Raw genomic sequence first — 19,556 nt, 5'->3', positions numbered from 1 at the left:
TCTTAATAATGACATCCTCCATCCGTTTTAGTTCCTGTAATGCCTTCATTTGTTTTTTGTTCAAATTACTTTTTGAGCTGTTATTTTCCACCTGCATATGGAGATTTTTTAGTTCACGTTGAATAGTTTCCTGGAATTTATCCATTGCTCCCGTTCTCGATTGTATAGGATAAAAAAAAGGATTCCGCCCTGAAAAAAACTCTGCTGAATTGATGCTAGGTTGTGGAGAGCGATTTTCCTTTTCCAAATCTTGAAGGTGTAGTAATGCTGATTGTTCCTGAAAATTAAGAGTCCGAAATTCATTGGTTATTTTGTCATGATCTATATTGTTAGGTGCAGATAAAAAAATGTCTTTTTACCGTCAGGTTTCTTACAAATTTATTGACATCTTTCATCTTTTTATTACTTTGAGAAAAAAATCTATGCAAAAAACAAATGAAGGCATTACAGGAACTAAAACGGATGGAGGATGTCATTATTAAGATGTCAGATAAAGGCGGACTAGTAGTAGTTATGGATGCAGACATGTATCACAACCAAATGTTGGAGCTTTTGTCTGATACAACTACTTACACAAAAATTCCATCAAATCCCTCCACAGATTGTAAAATAACAACCCATGCTATAATAAACGAAGGTTTTGTTTTAGGGGTTATTACTAGTGTTGAGCCACCCCCGTAATGTTCGAGTTCAGTTCGGTTCGTCGAACACCCGTGTGTTCGTCGAACACTTTCGAACACCGTTAAAACCAATGGCAGGCAAACAAAAACACATAGAAACACATAGAAAACACATTCAAAGGTGTCCAAAAGCTGACAAACTGCTCAGAAGACATAACTAACACATGGAAAAGTGACAAGTACATATAGTCATGCGAAAAGAAAAGAGGTGGAGGAGTAAAAGGAGGGGGAGACACAGATATAGGCATGTCATGCCCTTCTAAAATCCAAAAAGTGAGAAGCCAACACGGCCAGTCCGTTCCTGCCAGTGCCACCTCCGTGTCGCCGGGTTTGTGCCAGAGCCACAGTGGACCCTGACGGCCAGCCCCCCTCTCCCAATACTGGTGCCTGTCCGCTGGTGGGTCGAGCGAGCTCCCCTGTGGTGGAGGCAGCTCTAAGCTTTTTAATTTAAATTGTCTCTCTAATTTGAATGAATACACTTTAAATCCATTTACAAGGATCTATTGGAGGGCAAGTCTCATGCCAGCAGCCGCGTAATTCCAGCTCCAGTAGCGTCCACTAAAGCTGCTGCAGTTAAAAAGCTTTTATAAGGATCGAGCTCGGCTGTCCACCGCAAGGCATCCTACTGCCAGTCCCAGCCCCTATGCCTTGGGGTGCCTCCTGATGCTCTTCACTGAGTAGCCGGTGGTCCCGAAGCATTTCCTTTGAAAAAATAAAGTGTCCAAACTACAGGTGGTGTAGCTTGCTTAACAGCCGGGATAATCCGCTGACTAGCAGACACAGCTACTAGGCACAAAGTATTTCCTGGGCTAGATGCAGTTAAAAATTTTTAATTAGATACTCTCGTTGGATGCTGAGAAAGCATTCCATAGAGTCTCCTGGCACGCCATATATGATTCTCTTAAAAAGTTTGGGGTAGGGGTCTAGGGGACCCTTTTATAGCCAAAATCACGGCCCTGTATCGCAATACGTCACCTAGGCTGAAGATAAATGGAACTGTAGCACCCTGAGGGCTCGGTTGCTAGAGAGGTATTGCACCTCACCCAGAGGTGTGATATCTCACTCTCAGGTAAGGATGGAGTGTGGATCAGGACCCGACACCTGCATGCATTACACCACATTGCCGTGGGGCAGGGCGACCAATATGCCCCTGAGATGGGCACGACAGTCCCTGTCCCTGGCTGGAGTGGGGGGAGGGAACACTGAGGAAGGGGAACCCTGTAGTGCAGGAGCAGGGAGGAAGCAGTTCCTGGGTGCATTGAGAAGGGAGTATAAAAGGTGGGCACCATCTTAGTTCAGTGCAGAGAAGTCTGAGCAGAAGTGACAGGGAGCAGGGGCTCTGTATGAGCTCTGCTCCGGAGGCGGGCCTAGTAACAGAGGCCCAGGCCTGGAAGAGGGAGAAGGAAGGAAGAGGAGCGGAGAAGGCTCCAGGAAAGAGGAACGAAGGGATCCCAGGGGTGCGGACGGGCGAGTCGCCACCGCACGCCCGAATCCACCTGCGTGGAGGGGTCAGGCCAAAGGGGGATACCAGTCCCCGAAACTAGTGGAGGCGGGAAACGACCCTCAGCTAGAAACCGGAGGCTGTGACATTTTATGTGGCGCAGCCCCTCGCTACACCCGCTAGGAAGGCACCACATAGGGTCAGGGAAACTGGCGCCAAGTTTACCAAGAGGAGGCCCGAGGCAGCCGGACAGAAGGGTTGGTAAGAAAGGCCAGACACAAAGGGGGTCCTGTGAAGCGCTCCAAAGTTATCTGGGAGTTGTCTGAGCCCCTCACCTGGTGAGCACAGTATGACATGGGCAGCCGTTACCTGCAGAAGTGGTCTGGATAATAAGAACAGTGAGTAAGGGCCCTGGACTGCATCACTGACTCCGTGTCGTTACTGCTGCTGCCCTGCACCATCACCCCCATCCTCCACATACACTGCCCTGAGGCTATACTCCTCCCGTGGGGAGTTATGCTACGCTCTGCTGCACCCACAACACCAGCCTCAGCGGTCTGCCCTGCAGCGGCGGTTCACTCTGACCGCAATCCAAAGGTGGCGTAGTCGGACGTTTAAACATCAGAACCACATAAATAGTTCCGCCACTGGTTTGACCGCCCTGAGCCACGGAACCTGGTTGCCGCCACGGAGACTACAACCACCAGCATCCACCAAAAAGGGTCTAGCTCCGGGTGTCCCAAGGCCCAGGGGGCGCGTCAGAACATTTTCATCACCTTTCATAATCACCAATGGGACAAGGCAGGGATGTCCTCTGTCCACTCTCTTATACATCCTAGTGACGGAGCACGGTCAAATTTTAAAATCAATACAGCGAACTCTGAGGCCCTCGATGTCTCCCTCCCCAAATCCATACAGGATTCCATCCAGTCCAACTTTCCCTTTGCCTGTCCCTCACAGGGTATCAAATACTTAGGAATTCCTATTCATAGAGACCTCTCCCGTCTATGTTATCTTAATTTTGGGCCCTTTATTGAACAACTCCATACAGACCACGGTTGGCAAGTTAGAACTGTAAGATTCACTACGTGAACCACTGGTGTTTTGTGGAAAAGCACATGTACACTGTGTTCCAAATTATTATGCAAAAAGTGTTTAGGAGTGATAAGGGAAGAATTTGTTTGTTTGTCAGTTAAACTCATTGATGGTGATGTGTGTCAGGGCTCTTTATATCACTGTAAGCAATTGCAGACACCTGTGCTAATTAGTTTGGCAGGTGTGTCCAATGAAAGGCAAGACTACTTAAGAAGGCTGTCCCACATTATTAAGCAGCCTACATTTTCTGCCAAAATGGGAAAGAAAAAGGATGTGTCGGCTGCTGAGAAGCAACAAATTGTGGAGTGTTTAGGTCAAGGCATGACTACAATCAACATTGTGCGATGATCAGGATGAAGTGTTTTGGCAATCAAGAAGTATGTAGCTGATTCACAGTACACACGTGTGCGTGCTGATAAGGGCAAATTGAGGACTCTTTCCTACAGGCAATTACGTCAGGTTAAAAGAGCAGCAGCAAAAAAGCCTTGTCATAGCAGCAGACAAGTTCTTGAAGCTGCTGGTGCCTCCAACGTCACCCGAACAACAAGATGCAGGGTCCTTCAGAGGTTTGCAGCTGTGCGTACGCCATCCTGTCGACCTCCTCTATCCACTGCACACAAGCAGAAATGGCTCCAGTGGGCCAAACAATACATGAAGACTGATTTCAAAACTGTTTTGTTCACGGATGAGTGCCGTGCAACGCTCGATGGTCCAGATGGATGGAGTGGAGGATGGCTGGTTGATGGATACCCCACGCAAACATGGCTACAGCGCCAACAAGGAGCAGGTGGAGTAATGTTTTGGGCTGGAATCATGGGGAGAGAGATTGTCGGCCCCTTTAGGATCCCTGAAGGGGTAAAGATGAACTCCATAATGTATGTGGAGTTTCTCAAACAGCACTTCCTGCCATGGTTCAAGAAGAAGAACCGTGTATTCCACAGCAAGATCATTTTCATGCATGATAATGCACCGTCTCATGCTGCACATAACACATCTGCATCTCTGGCTGATATGGGAATAAAAGGGGACAAACTTATGGTGTGACCCCCATGCTCCCCTGACCTCTACCCCATTCAGAACCTCTGGAGCATCATCAAAAGGAGTGTCTATGATGGCAGGAGGCAGTTCACACCTAAGCAACAGTTCTGGGAGGGTATTCTGTCCTCATGCAAAAAAACTGAAGCAGAAACCATCCAAAACCTGACAAATTCAATGGATGAGAGAGTTCAGAAGCTCCTTTCGAACAAGGGGTCCTATGTGCAAATGTAACATCACCTAGAATAAAGTTCTGAGTTGAAATCTGTTTGATTTCAGTTTCTAATAACCTGCTAATGCTTATAATTTCAAAAATGACCATTTTTTTGGTCTTTATTAAAATGAAAAGGTTGATCGAAGAGTGTGGGGGATCTAAGAGTGTGGCAACCCAGTAGTCAGGATTACTTCAAATTCTGACAATCTGAGGGTCATGTTGCAGGTAGTGCAGCAAGAAGGCACTTATGTGTCTTGCGCATCTCGGAGCCCCAAAATTATTTTCCGGGCTACATGCAGCTAAAAATTATTATTAATTTTAAATCTGGTGGACCTTAGTATAGATGGCCTAATAGAATCAGTACTGCACACTGCTACAAAGCCCAAATTATTTTCCAGCCAAGATACAGATAAACATGATTAGTAATTTTAAATCTGGTGGAGCTTAGTATAGATGGCCTAATAGAATCAGTACTGCACACGGCTACAAAGCCCAAATTATTTTCCAGCCAAGATACAGATAAACATGATTAGTAATTTTCAATCTGGTGGAGCTTAGTATAGATGGCATAATAGAATCAGTACTGCACACTGCTACAAAGCCCAAATTATTTTCCAGCCAAGATACAGATAAACATGATTAGTAATTTTAAATCTGGTGGAGCTTAGTATAGATGGCCTAATAGAATCAGTACTGCACACTGCTACAAAGCCCAAATTATTTTCCAGCCAAGATACTGATAAACATGATTAGTAATTTGAAAGCTTAAAACGGTTGGTGAGGTGATTTTAACCAATCATCAAGCTTTTACTCTCCCCAGGATGACACAGGGGTAGAAAATTCGTTTCGGATCCATGATTTGTTCATCTTTATGAACGTGAGTCTGTCTACATTATCAGTGGAGAGCCGTGTGCGCTTATCTGTCAGCACACCACCAGCAGCGTTGAACACACGTTCAGACAGAACGCTGGCTACGGGGCATGACAAGATCTCCAAGGCGTAAGTGGCTAGCTCCGGCCATTTATCCAGATTAGAAGCCCAAAAAGAGCAAGGGTCCAGTGACACATTCATGGCTTCAATGGTTACTTGGAGATACTCCTGTACCATCATCTCTAGGCGTTGACTATGTGTCAGACTTCTTGTCTCCTGTGGCCTTGCAAAGGATGGGCTAAAAAAGTGGTGAAATGATTCCGCAAAATTGATGTTACCAGCAGATACTGTGTTTCTGTTACGGTTTGAGTGCTGAACACTCAACGGTCCCACGGTTGGCAAGTTGGAACTGTGAGATTCACTACGTGCACCACTGGTGTTTTGTGGAAAAGCACATGTAAGATTCTGCAACAGTCTCTGCTGATACTCCTGCATGCGTGCATCCCTTTCTATGGCAGGAATAATTTCTGCAAATTTACTTTTGTACCGGGGATCTAACAGTGTGGCAACCCAGTAGTCAGGATTATTTCTAATTCTCCCAATTGGAGGGTCATGTTGCAGGTAGTGCAGCAAGAAGGCACTCATGTGTCTTGCGCATCCAGGAGCACCAAGTCCCTGTTGTGTTGGTGGCGAGGTAACAATCATGCTTCCTTCCTCTGTTCTCTCCCCCCAACCTCGCACAACAGAAATGTGATCAAGGTCTCCCTTATCTGATGAGTCTTCCATCAGTTCGTCCTCCACTCCTTCCTGGGCTCCTGCACCTTCCTCACTAGTTTGGCTGCTACAATGCGCCCTGGTAAAACCATCTCCCCCACCCTCACATGCCTGCCGCCTTGGTGCTGCCGACCGTCTGGACCTTGCAGATGTTAGCCCTTCCGCATACAACTCCTCCTCCTCTACTTCCTCCACCTCCTCTTGTGCCACCACCTGACTCCGAATTCTGTTTAACATGTGCTCCAGCATGTAAATCACCGGAATAGTCATGCTGATAATGGCATCGTCAGCACTAAACATCTTCGTCGCCATTTCAAAACTGTGCAGAAGGATGCATAGGTCCCTGATCTGAGACCACTCCTCCAGCTTGATTTGCCCCACCCCTGGATCTCGTTGGCCCAGGCTATACGTCAGAGCGTATTGCACCAGGGCTTGTCGGTACTGCCACAGTCGCTGCAACATGTGCACAGTTGAATTCCACCGGGTAGGCACATTGCATTTTAGCCGGTGAAGTGGCAGGCCCAACGACTTCTGTAGAGATGTAAGTCGCTGAGCTGCGGGATGCGAACGGCTGAAGTGAGCACACAGCGACCGTGCCCTCTGCAGAAGGCCATCTAGTCCGGGATAGTGGGCTAAAAATTGCTGGACAACCAGGTTCAACACGTGAGCCATACAAGGCACGTGTGTGACATTGCCCCGGCGAAGGGCCGCACCCAGGTTTGCAGCATTGTCGCACACGGCCTTCCCTGGTTTCAGGTCCAGTGGAGACAACCATTCATGAAATTGGTTCTCCAGAGCTGACCACAACTCCTCAGCTGTGTGACTCACATTTCCCAGACATTTCAAAGTAAAAACCGCCTGATGACGTTGAGTCCTACTGCCAGCATAGTAAGGAGGTGTGCAGGATCCCTTCTGCGCAGTTAGAAAGCTTGTGGCATGACCAGACAGGCTTTGGGTGCAGGTGGAAGACCGAGAGGAGGTTGAGGAGGCAGAAGCAGTGGAGTAACTTTGACATAAAGAGGATTGACGCACAACTCGTGGGGACGGCAAGACTTGGACAGCAGCCCCTTGTCTTGCTGTCACCATAGTTACCCAGTGCCCAGTCAGCGACATGTAATGCCCCTGTCCATGCCTACTCGTCCAAGTGTCTGTGGTGAAATGCACCCTGTCACACACAGAGTTTCTCAAAGAACCGGTTGATGTTTTGTGCGACATGCTGGTGGAGTGCAGGCACACCTTTCTTTGAGAAGTAGTGCCGACTGGGCATCTGGTACTGGGGCACTGCGACGGACATAAGGTCTCGAAAATCCTCTGTGTCCACCAGGCGGAAAGGCAGCATTTCTGTAGCCAAGAGCTTGCAGATGGTGAAATTCAACCTCTTAGCTTTCTCATGGCTAGGAGGAAATAGTCTTTTACTTTTCCACATCTGAGGGACCGAGGGCTGGCTGTTGTGCTTAGACGGGGTTGATAAGGGAGTCCCCGGCAAACTGCCGGTCTGTGAGGAAGATGCAGGCGGACATGTTAGGTTGCCTTGATCCAAAGGTGGTGCTATCGATGTAGGACAGCGCTCCACACCAGCTGGTGTTACCACCTCCAAAGAAAATGATGACCTGCCAATCACGCTGGCTGTTGCGGGTAAAGAGGTGGCAGGTCTGCATCCCAAAACAGGTGTGACTGCTGTCCCCCCAGTCACAGAGGATGAAGAGGCCGCGGATGCACAAGATGTGGCAGACGGTGGTTGGCCCGGCCGGCTAGGCCGCATTGTAGCACAGTGAGCTTCCCACAGCAACTTATGCTTCATGTCCATGTGCCGGTTCATGCATGAAGTACTCAAACTATGTATTTTTTGGCCTCTACTTAGCTTTTGCTGACAAATGTTACAGATAACACGAGTTGGGTTATCTTTATCGATCTGAAAAAATGCCCAGGCTATGCAAGGCTTAGCACCCATGCGACCTGAAGAGCCACCATGACTTGTGGTCAGAGGCAGAGTTGTGTTTGAGGATGCAGTTGTTGACGTGCTTCCAGTACTACGTCTCTGTCCAGGAAGGCGCAACCTGACCTCGTCGTCACTAGCATTCTCCTCCACTTCCTCTGCTGACCTCATCTCTTGGCTGACTGTCGGTTGACAGTAAGTGGGATCTCCAACCTCATCATCATCACCCTGTGTGTTATCACACCCGTCGTCCTCAGAGCCAACCTGTTCCTGCCCTGACAAAATACTAAAGTTGTCGCTCCAATCAGGTATTTGAGTCTCATCATCGTCTTCCTCATTGTCTCTACCAACAGGAGTTACAGTTTGGGAATGAGCGTCTACATTATGGTCAGAACCCTCTGCGTCTGGTCCTGGATCCGACTCAAAGATTCTGGGCATCAGTGCAGATCATTTCCTCGTCTGGATTCACAGAAGCGCTGGAGCCGACCTCTGATTCCCAGGCTATAGTATGAGTAAACAGCTCTGCAGACTCAACCATCTGTTCTACCTCATACTCAGACGGGCAGCTGGAGATTTGGGAGCTGTGCGGAAGCGATTGGCGTGGCCGTAAGAAAGGGATCTTATCACATTGTCCGCTAAAAGAAGTAGACATTTTAGTTTGGCTGGAAGATGGTCTTTCTTCTGCAGATGTTACTGTTGCTTTAACACCTACCCCAGGGACACAACCTTTTTTCCCCTTCCCAACACGCCTATTCCCCTTTCCACCAGCAGCAGGCCTTTTTCCACTCATTTTGGTGGTTAACTAATTCACAACTCTGGAGTTGTTTGCACAAAAAAACAATGGATGGGAACCGAGCAGAGCTGAGTGGCCAAACTGTGGTATTAGGCCAAAACTATTGGCTGGGTTAGATGCAGAAAAAAATTATATTCAATTTGCAACCTGATGGAGGTCAGTATAGATGGACTAATAGACCAAGTCCCACACACTGCTAGAAGGCCAAATATTTTTTCAGAGCTAGATGCAGAAAAAAATTATATTCAATTTGCAACCTGATGGAGGTCAGTATAGATGGACTAATAGAACAAGTCCCACACACTGCTAGAAGCCCAAATATTTTTTCAGAGCTAGATGCAGATAAAAATTATTTTTAATTTGCAACCTGATGGAGGTCAGTATAGATGGACTAATAGAACAAGTCCCACACACTGCTAGAAGCCCAAATATTTTTTCAGAGCTAGATGCAGAAAAAAAATTATATTCAATTTGCAACCTGGTGGAGGTCAGTATAGAAGGACTAATAGAACAAGCCCCACACACTGCTAGAAGCCCAAATATTTTTTCAGAGCTAGATACAGAAAAAAATTACGGTATATTCAATTTGCAACCTGGTGGAGGTCAGTATAGATGGACTAATAGACCAAGTCCCACACACTGCTAGAAGCCCAAATATTTTTTCAGAGCTAGATGCAGATAAAAATTATATTCAATTTGCAACCTGATGGAGGTCAGTATAGATGGACTAATAGAACAAGTCCCACACACTGCTAGAAGCCCAAATATTTTTTCAGAGCTAGATGCAGATAAAAATTATATTCAATTTGCAACCTGATGGAGGTCAGTATAGATGGACTAATAGACCAAGTCCCACACACTGCTAGAAGCCCAAATATTTTTTCAGAGCTAGATGCAGATAAAAATTATATTCAATTTGCAACCTGATGGAGGTCAGTATAGATGGACTAATAGAACAAGTCCCACACACTGCTAGAAGCCCAAATATTTTTTCAAAGCTAGATGCAGATAAAAATTATTTTTAATTTGCAACCTGATGGAGGTCAGTATAGATGGACTAATAGAACAAGTCCCACACACTGCTAAAAGCCCAAATATTTTTTCAGAGCTAGATGCCGATAAAAATTATTTTTAATTTGCAACCTGATGGAGGTCAGTATAGATGGACTAATAGAACAAGTCCCACACACTGCTAGAAGCCCAAATAATTTTTCAGAGCCAGATGCAGAAAAAAAATATTTTTAATTTGCAACCTGATGGAGGTCAGTATAGATGGACTAATAGAATGATGCTATGCCCAAAAGATTTTACTTCACTAGGTGCAGTAAAAAAATTGGTATTCTATACACAGGTGGTATATCTTGCAACACAGATAGGCTACTCCACTGACTAACACACTCTGCAATAGGCCAAAAAGGATTTGCTTTGCTAGATTTAGCCAAATGCTGTGAAAAAAACTTGCACAGCACTGGCACAGACCTGCCTGGCAAAAACTGATAGGAACGGATGTAACTTAGTCCTGAAAAGGACTGCAATTACAATTAGTCTTTACTCCCAACCTATCTATTTAAGAGCACAGACCTGCCTGATAAAAGTCGTAGGAAATGCTGTAACCTAGTCCTTAAAAGGACTGCAATCACAACTCTTCCCTACTCCCAAGCTATCTGTAGATTTGTGCGAAAATTGGCTTGAAATTAACAAGGTATAGCGCACACAGCAACAGCGGTGCAGTCTAACACGCAGCTGCAGCAGTGAGAAAATGGTGGCGACGGGGAAAATGGCTTGGTCTTATAGGGCAAGGACATGTGACATACACTGCCAATGACACATGCCCTTGCTTGTGTGAAAAAAAGCACTTTGCTGCGTGTGAGCGCTGCTGATAGGCTGACAGATTGCACCTCCCCACTGTAAATGCGGGAAAGAGAAAAAAAAATGGAGATCTTCATTATTCTTGCAGAGATCCATCCCCTGCCCCTCCCCCCACTCCGCTGTACACTCAAACTGCGTATTAACATTAATTTTCATCATTACTGAGAAAAAATCCAGTTATGATTTTGGTGCACGAACAGTTATCGAACATAACCTCGAACAGCCGAATTTTTTTCAAATCGTTCGTGTTCGCCGAACGGCTCGAACACCGCCCAAAACAGCTCGAATTTGAGATTGGCGAACAGTTCGAGTCGAACAACGCTCATCTCTAATCGGCGAGTTCAGAATCACCCGATCTGTCAAAATATAAAAAGAATTAATCAGATCGGTAATGAGGAAAAAAAACAAAAATGTAGAATTTTGGTTGCTGCAACATTGCAATAAAATGAAATAACGGGTGATAAAAACATCGTATCTACCCCAAAATGGCATCAATAAAAATGTCAGCTCAGCGCGCAAGAAATAAGCCCTCACCCGACCCCAGATCCCAAAAAAGGAGATTCCATGGGTCTTGGAAAATGGCTCCTTTATTTTCTTTTTTACAAACTTTGGAATTTTTTTTCACCACTTAAATAAAAAAGAACCTATACATGTTTGGTGTCTACAAACTCGTAATGATACAGAGAATCATAATGGCAGGTCACTTTTAGCATTTAGTGAATATGTTTAAAAAAAACAATTGTCGAGGTGCACTTTTTTTGCAATTTCACCACAGTTGGAATTTTTTTCCCGTTTTCCAGTACACAATATGGTAAAATCAATGGTGTCGTTCAAAAGTACAACTCGTCCGCGAGAAACAAGCCCTCACACGGCCATATTGACTAAAAAAAAAAAGTTATGACTCTGGGTAGAAGGGGATCAAAAAATGAAAATGCAAAAACTAAAAATCCCAAGATGGTAAAGGGGTTAAATGAGCAATGTATATATGTGATTTGTTTTTTGAAATCTATGTCTTAATCCACAGTTTTTAATATACCGTATTTTACAGACTATAAGGTTTTAGAGGAGGAAAATCGAAAAAAAATGTGAAGAAAAAAATGTCATGCCGCATTGTTATGGGGAAGGGTCTCCTGCTGGCACTGTTTATGGCCCCCACACGCCGATGTCAGCTGGCGGAATATTCACTGCTCCCCATGCCCGGGGGTGTGTAGAAAGTTTTAAGAAAATTATACAAACAACCTTTTCACCTATCTAAATTAGTGCCCTTATGGGAAAATCCTAGATTTATTCAGGGTAAACAGAACAAGCTTTGTAAGCAATGGAACCAGAAAGGGATTTATTAAATGTTAATGAAGGAAGGCTGCTCACCTGGCAGGAATTCTCAGGGATGTATGATATGGGAGATCATCAATGTCTACAGTACCACCAAACAGTTACTTTCCACAGCTCTATGGTGAGAGATTTCGGGAAGGTGGAAAGGAGGGGTGATTTTGACATATTGATGTGGTCTAGCTCATGGGTAAATTCCCTATCCACAATATACCAAAGGATTAGGAGACAAATTCTGCACACTGCGGTACCTGATTCATTTATCCATTGGAGTATAGCGCTAAATGACACTTAGATAGATGGTAAACTTTTGACGGGCTTGGATAAAGTAAAAATAGCAATGAACAATGGAGAGAAATGCAGTACAAACTGATTCATAATGCCATTTATGCTTTCAATTTTTCCTACAAAGATGCTTCATCACATTATTTATGAAAATGCCCAAAATGTAACCTAAAACCAATTTGTTTGATAGCATCAGGCGATGCCCTTCCACCCAAATGGTGTGGGAAGAGACCCTTCTCTATTTAGATAATGTTTGGAAAATTAAAGTACCACAGTCTCCTCGGGCATGTTTATTTCATCATATTGTAACAGAACATCGGGAGGATGGGGACAGAGTTCTGTCTATACAGATAATACATGTCGTTCTTTTGGTGGTTAAAAAATGTCCACTTAGATATTGGTTGAAGAAAGAGACTCCTCAATTATCTGAAATAATCAAAACTCTGAAAACCTTATTAGTTTATGACAAACTTGAGTCAGAAAGACAAAAAGAAAAGTCGACGACAGCGTTTTTTCACAAACTGAGATCTTTTAATGAATATAGCAATACACAATCTGATATGTCACAGCTGATGAAAGTATTCTGACACACATCCTGGTATCACACGGAGGAACATAGGGGGCAACAGGATTACTTAAAGTCTAATGGATTCACTTATTTTTACATCTATTCATATAAGGATTTTAGACAAGTATTTTTTTGCTGTTTTGCATGCGGAGCTAAAAATTGAATCTGTTAAAATTGTGAAAAAAAATGATTGGATAGATTTCACACTTATTTCTAAAGATGTGGTCTGTGTTGGTAAATGTCATGGAGATTCTAGGATTATAACCTGATTTGTTTGTCTATTTTGTCTCATTAAATAAAGTTTGTTTAAAAAAAAAAAAAAGATGAGAACACTAGATTCCATCATGACATCATAATTAACCATCACTACTTACAGAAGTGTTTACACCCATATAGTCACTTTGACATTCCGGTGTCATTGCTGTCAGTGAGAAGCTGCATAGCTAATCATATACTGATTGCGCTTGGATTTACTTGAAATGTCTGAAATTCCTTCAGACAGACTTCAGGTGTTAGCACTGCTCCAGGGGATTCTTACCACCTACGCCCCTGACATTGTGCTACCACTACCCGATGGCGTCCTCAGCTTCACTTACCGGCTGGTTATGAAGCTTGTGAGAGACTGCCTGACCAAATACCACAAAGGTCGTATTAGCTCAGAATATCTTGAGCATTTACAGCAAAACATCTGGACACTCGTACAGCAGGTAAATAGCAGGCAATCTGCACAAATCTTATAATAATAATAATAATAGAATATGATAAGGGATTACAAGTTTAAGTTTAACCTGTTCCAAATACTAAGATAAGAATAGCTGGGGACCAAAAATAGGGCATACAAGCTACATGACAAGGGAAATTGAGGTATCTAAAGGGTTAATTGAAATAGGGACAGGAAGGTTGTTACCGTGGGGTGAATGGGATTGGTTAACCTTGTAAGGACCAGGAAATTTGATATTTTTTTGCTGTCATTTTTTCATCACTTTCTTTTAAGAGCCATAACTTTCTTATTTTTCTGTTGGGGTTTGTGAGAAGAGTTGTAGCTTTGAGTGGCTCCATTCTTTTTACCATAAAATATACAGTAGTTTTTGGGGGGTTTTGTTTTTACAGCGTTTGTTATGCAGTAAAAATGACCTGGAAAAATGATTTTCCACGTCAGTTCGATTAAGGCGATACCGAATATGCAAAGAAAATTCAGAATATTGCAAAAACATTTTTTTGCTTTGTGTCGCTATATTCTGAGACCCGTAACATTTCTTATTTTTCTGTTGATGGGGCCCAGTGAAGACTTGGTTTTTACGCTGTAAGATATAGAGGAGAGGAAGGAGGATTTAAAAGGCGGTACTTGATAAATAGAGGGTTTGGGGAGATGTGATTTTTAATTGTCACAGGCCGATTTACACAAGTCGTAAGCAGTCATGTGTCTTACTTACATGCCCTAGGTGTGGAGGGTGGACGTGGAGATATAAAGGGAACCTGTCGCCTAAAATAATGCTATTAATCTGCACCTTAATCTGCAGGTTAATAGCGCTCTGACACCATGGAGCCGCCACACTGAAATAAACTGTATCCCCCAGGCAGCCTCACTCTTTCAGTCATATCGGTGGCGCCGGCAGGCTTTCAGTCACCGTTCTCTGCATAGTGAGCGGCGGCTGTGACCGCACCCGGCACTGACTGACAGCCGGTGCTAATATGGCAGCACAGTGTCAGAATGCTAATAACCTGTATATCAACTCCATATCTGCAGGTTAATAGCATTACTTTACATGACAGGTTCCCTTTAGAGGTTTACAAATGACCGGATCCCTCGTCAGCTGTCATGTAGCATTTGTAGTGCCGATATCAGGAGTAACACGGCGATATAAATGGCGTCCTCCATTCTGCACTTTCTCTCATGATTTTCCTTTCTTGTTTATTTCCATCTCTATAGGCTGAAGAAAAATCCCATAGTGGAGAATTGGCCTTTATTAAACAACTGGCCCAGAATGTCCTGCTTGTACTGGAGTATCCGGCCTACTCCCTGGAGCGCCTGGTAAGGAGCCATCGTCTTCTATATCTCATGTCCTTGTTGTCTGATCTTCTCCAGATTACCGTCATATAGCAGAAGCTCAGATTTATGGTGGTAGAGGCCTCCCTGTCCGCTCCAGGCAGACACAGGACATTTTATGACCGCCTGTCTCTGCGGCTCCATCATCTGTGAGGACAGTCTGTACTCAGCGGTGCGGAGTTAGTATTTCCGCTTCTGTCTCTCTCGATGATCACAATCTTCCTTCTTATAAATGCTGTAGTCCTGATAGAAGATATTGGAGATCAGTTGTAGATACAAGTCCCTTATACAAACCCTGGCAAAAATTATGGAATCACCGGGCTCGGAGGATGTTCATTCAGTTGTTTAATGTTGTTGAAAAAAAAGCAGATCACAGACATGGCACAAAACTAAAGTCATTTCAAATGGCAACTTTAGGGCTATAAGATACACTAAAAGAAATCAAGATTAAAAATGTGGTACTCAGTAAGGGTAATTTTTTTCATACCAAGTAGAGGGAAAAAAATTATGGAATGGAATCACTAAATTCTGAAGAAAAAATTATGGAATCACCCTGTAAATTTTCATTTCCAATACTAACACCTGCATCAAATTAGATCTGCTAGTTAGTCTGCATATAAAAAGGAGTGATCACACCTTGGAGAGCTGTTGCACCAAGTGGACTGATATGACTCATGGCTCCAACACGAGAGATGTCAATTGAAACAAATATGGAATCACTCAATTCTGAGGAAAAATTATGGAATCATGGAAAACAAACACACAAAAGAACACTCCAATACATCACTAGTATTTTGTTGCACCACCTCTGGCTTTAATAACAGCTTGCAGTCTCTGAGGCATGGACTTAATGAGTGACAAACAGTACTCTTCATCAATCTGGCTCCAACTTTCTCTGATTGCTGTTGCCAGATCAGCTTTGCATGTTGGAGCTTTGTCATGCACCATTTTCTTCAACTTCCACCAAAGATTTTCAATTGGATTCAGATCCGGACTATTTGCAGGCCATGACATTGACCTTATGTGTCTTCTTTCAAGGAATGTTTTCACAGTTTTTGCTCTATGGCAGGATGCATTATCATCTTGAAAAATGATGTCATCATCCCCAAACATCGTTTCAATTGATGGGATAAGAAGACTGTCCAAAATATCAATGTAAACTTGGGCATTTATTGAAGATGTAATGACAGCCATCTCCCCAATGCCTTTAACTGACATGCAGCCTCATATCATCAATGACTGTGGAAATTTGCATGTTCTCTTCATGCAGTCATCTTTATAAATCTCATTGGAACGGCACCAAACAAAAGTTCCAGCATCATCACCTTGCCCAATGCAGATTTGCGATTCATCACTGAATATGACTTTCATCCAGTCATCCACAGTCCACAATTGCTTTTCCTTAGCCCATTGTAACCTTGTTTTTTTTGTGTTTAGGTGTTAATGATGGCTTATGTTTAGCTTTTCTGTATGTAAATCCCATTTCCTTTCGGCGGTTTCTTACAGTTCGGTCACAGACATTGACTCCAGTTTCCTCCAATTCATTCCTCATTTGTTTTGTTGTGCATTTCCTGTTTTGAAGACATATTGCATTAAGTTTCCGGTCTTGACGCTTTGATGTCTTCCTTGGTCTACCAGTATATTTGCCTTTAACAACCTTCCCATGTTGTTTCTATTTGGTCCATATTTTAGACACAGCTGACTGTGAAAAACCAACATCTTTTGCAACATTGTGTGATGATTTACCTTCTTTTAAGAGTTTGATAATCCTCTAATTTGTTTCAATTGACATCTCTCGTGTTGGAGCCATGAGTCATGTCAGTCCACTTGATGCAACAGCTCTCCAAGGTGTGATCACTCCTTTTTAGATGCAGACTAACTAGCAGATCTAATTTGATGCAGGTGTTAGTTTTGGAAATTAAAATTTACAGGGTGATTCCATAATTTTTTCTTCAGAATTTAGTTATAACATAAATTTTTTCCCTCTGCTTGGTCTAAAAAAAATTACCCTTACTGAGTACCACATTTTTAATATTGATTTATTTTAGTGTTTCTTAAAGCCCTAAAGTTGCCATTGGAAATTACTTTAGTTTTGTGCCATGTCTGTGATCTGCTTTTTTTTCAACATTAAACAACTAAATGAACATCCTCCGAGCCCGGTGATTCCATAATTTTTGCCAGGGGTTGTATATTAATATGGATTTACTGGGGGGAGCGGCGTTGTACAGTTCGTCCAATACTGAAATTATCCAGGAAATCCAATGTTTAGTCCTTCCTGTCTATTGTATGTGGTAATGTAGTATTTGTGAAATGTTATATTAATTGTATATATTATATCCATCAGGAAACATCTGAAGGCGACTCCAAAGAGGGGCAAAATGGAAACATTGCTGACCCTGATATCAGTCAGCCGGGGCCGAACCCTGATCTGATGGAAGGTAAGCCGGTCATCTAATATTCTACATACAAATATCAAGTTATAGAGAACGGCAGAGAACATGGAGATTTACTCTTCATCCAATGTATGAGGCCGCTGGCGGCTCATGAGCCCCCATGGACTATAATGGAGGGGGTCACAAATGTACAAAGAGGCTCATTGGTCCCCAATCATGTAATTGTTGAGGATTCGGTCAGATCCTGCGCAATGACACGTTCATAATACAGTATATATATATATATATATATATATATATATAGATATGCCATAAATATATACAGTGTGTGCAGAATATCCTTATATCTAGTATATTCCATGTACAGGGGTCTTATCATTTCCATTATTATATGGATGTGTTATATAAGTGGTGATATAGACTAATACATGTCGTCTCTTTTTTATTTTATCATTATTATAGGAATAACTGTGCCGGCAAATACTGATGGTGGAACATCTGAGCCACCAGAAATCATCCAGGAATCTGCCAGTGTAAGTATCATGGGACGTCTGTATATCATCAGATGACGGGTGGGAATTACACATCCCATATTATACCCCATATGACAATGGGATATCTCTGCTCTTATGTAGATCAGACCTATTATGTGTGACGGTGGTGTTATTATTCTGTCTCCTCCGTGTGATGTCCCTTATCCTCCCCTGCAGTACAATGATTTATGTGTATGGGGAATATCCCCCTATAATATAATAGTGTCTGTGGGGGGTCCGGCTTTTATCACGTCCTCTACTTCGGTTGCAGTGTAATCAGGGGGGATATAATATAGACGGAAGATGTTCCTGCATCTGGAGCTTTTATCCTCCTGCAGCTTCGTTGTCTTGATGTCATTTCTTATTCCTTTTTAGGCCTTGATCGGATCAGTGAACCCGGGGAGAAATCCTTGTAAGGACGACTTTAATCCTATCAAACTGATCAGCTGTGGAGGATTTGGGTGAGCTTTACTTTGTTATAATATTTATTTCTCAGGGCTCCTTATGACGATGCCTATGTCTCTACGTCCTGCCCGTGCAATGCTACCATAGAGAAATTATGGTTCCACATCACTGTCCACATCTAATTGTCTCTCTTCAGGTCAGTTAGGATGTGACGTGGATGAGGACTTTCCATAGGTGATCATTTATGGAGTGTTATTTTATGGATTTCTAGTGATGGCCGCACATCTAGTATTAACCATTAGTACAGGAGATCACTTGATCAGGTCTATGGATGGACTGTTAGTAAGAATTCATAATAAATCATGGATTTTCTTCCTCCTCAGATCCGTCCACCTAGTTCGCCATACAGACACAAACAAGATATGTGCTATGAAGAAAATGGACAAGCAGAACCTGAAAAAGCCAAAGACCCTTAAATGGGCCTTTCAGGAGAGGGACATCTCTACATTCGCTGATTGTCCCTTTGTGGCCTCCATGTTCTGCTCCTTTCCTACTAAACTTCATCTGTGTATGGTCATGGAGTATGCACCAGGTAGGACACATCCATTGTATTTATATCCAGCCCACGTCTGCCTAATCCTAGCACCTTATATATAACCTGAACATGTCCACATGGACGGTTACATGTCCACACCGCATTTACTATAATGTTACTAAGATGCCTTGTGTGTCCTCACTGAGCATGGCGGCAATATCTGCTATGGAGGAAAGGAAGATTTCTCTGTATTTGAACAGTTTTTATAGATGAGAACTTTCACAGAGAAATAAATTAGAGGCTTGTAGATGAGGCCTGGCTCTGTCTCTATGTACAGGGTTCCTCTGCAGTATACGCTCTACATTACACAGTGTATCTCTATATATACCATCCTGTCCCAATATCTCCGCTTGTTTCACATTCACACTCATCATGTGTAATTTACTCTGTAACAGACCCTCACCTGTCATATTTGCTTTTTCCTGTAGGAGGAGACTGTGGCAATCTTCTACAGCACAGGGGTCCTTTACCTATCACCTTGGCCCGTCTGTACATTGCAGAAACAGTCCTTGCTGTGGAATATCTGCACAGCTATGGTGTGGTGCACAGAGACCTGAAGCCTGTAAAGTAAGTGACCCTTGAGGTATAATAAAGGGGATGAAAGTTAGTTTCTTATACAGTCTATGGGTTATTACTTGGGGCTGACACCATCTTTTCTTTTACAGCATCCTGATAACATCAACAGGACATATTA

Source organism: Phyllobates terribilis, unplaced genomic scaffold, assembly GCF_046119375.1.
Source record: "Phyllobates terribilis strain yellow unplaced genomic scaffold, ASM4611937v1 Scaffold_8__6_contigs__length_399053987, whole genome shotgun sequence".
NCBI classification, from domain to species: domain Eukaryota; kingdom Metazoa; phylum Chordata; class Amphibia; order Anura; family Dendrobatidae; genus Phyllobates; species Phyllobates terribilis.
This window is presented reverse-complemented; position numbering follows the sequence as displayed.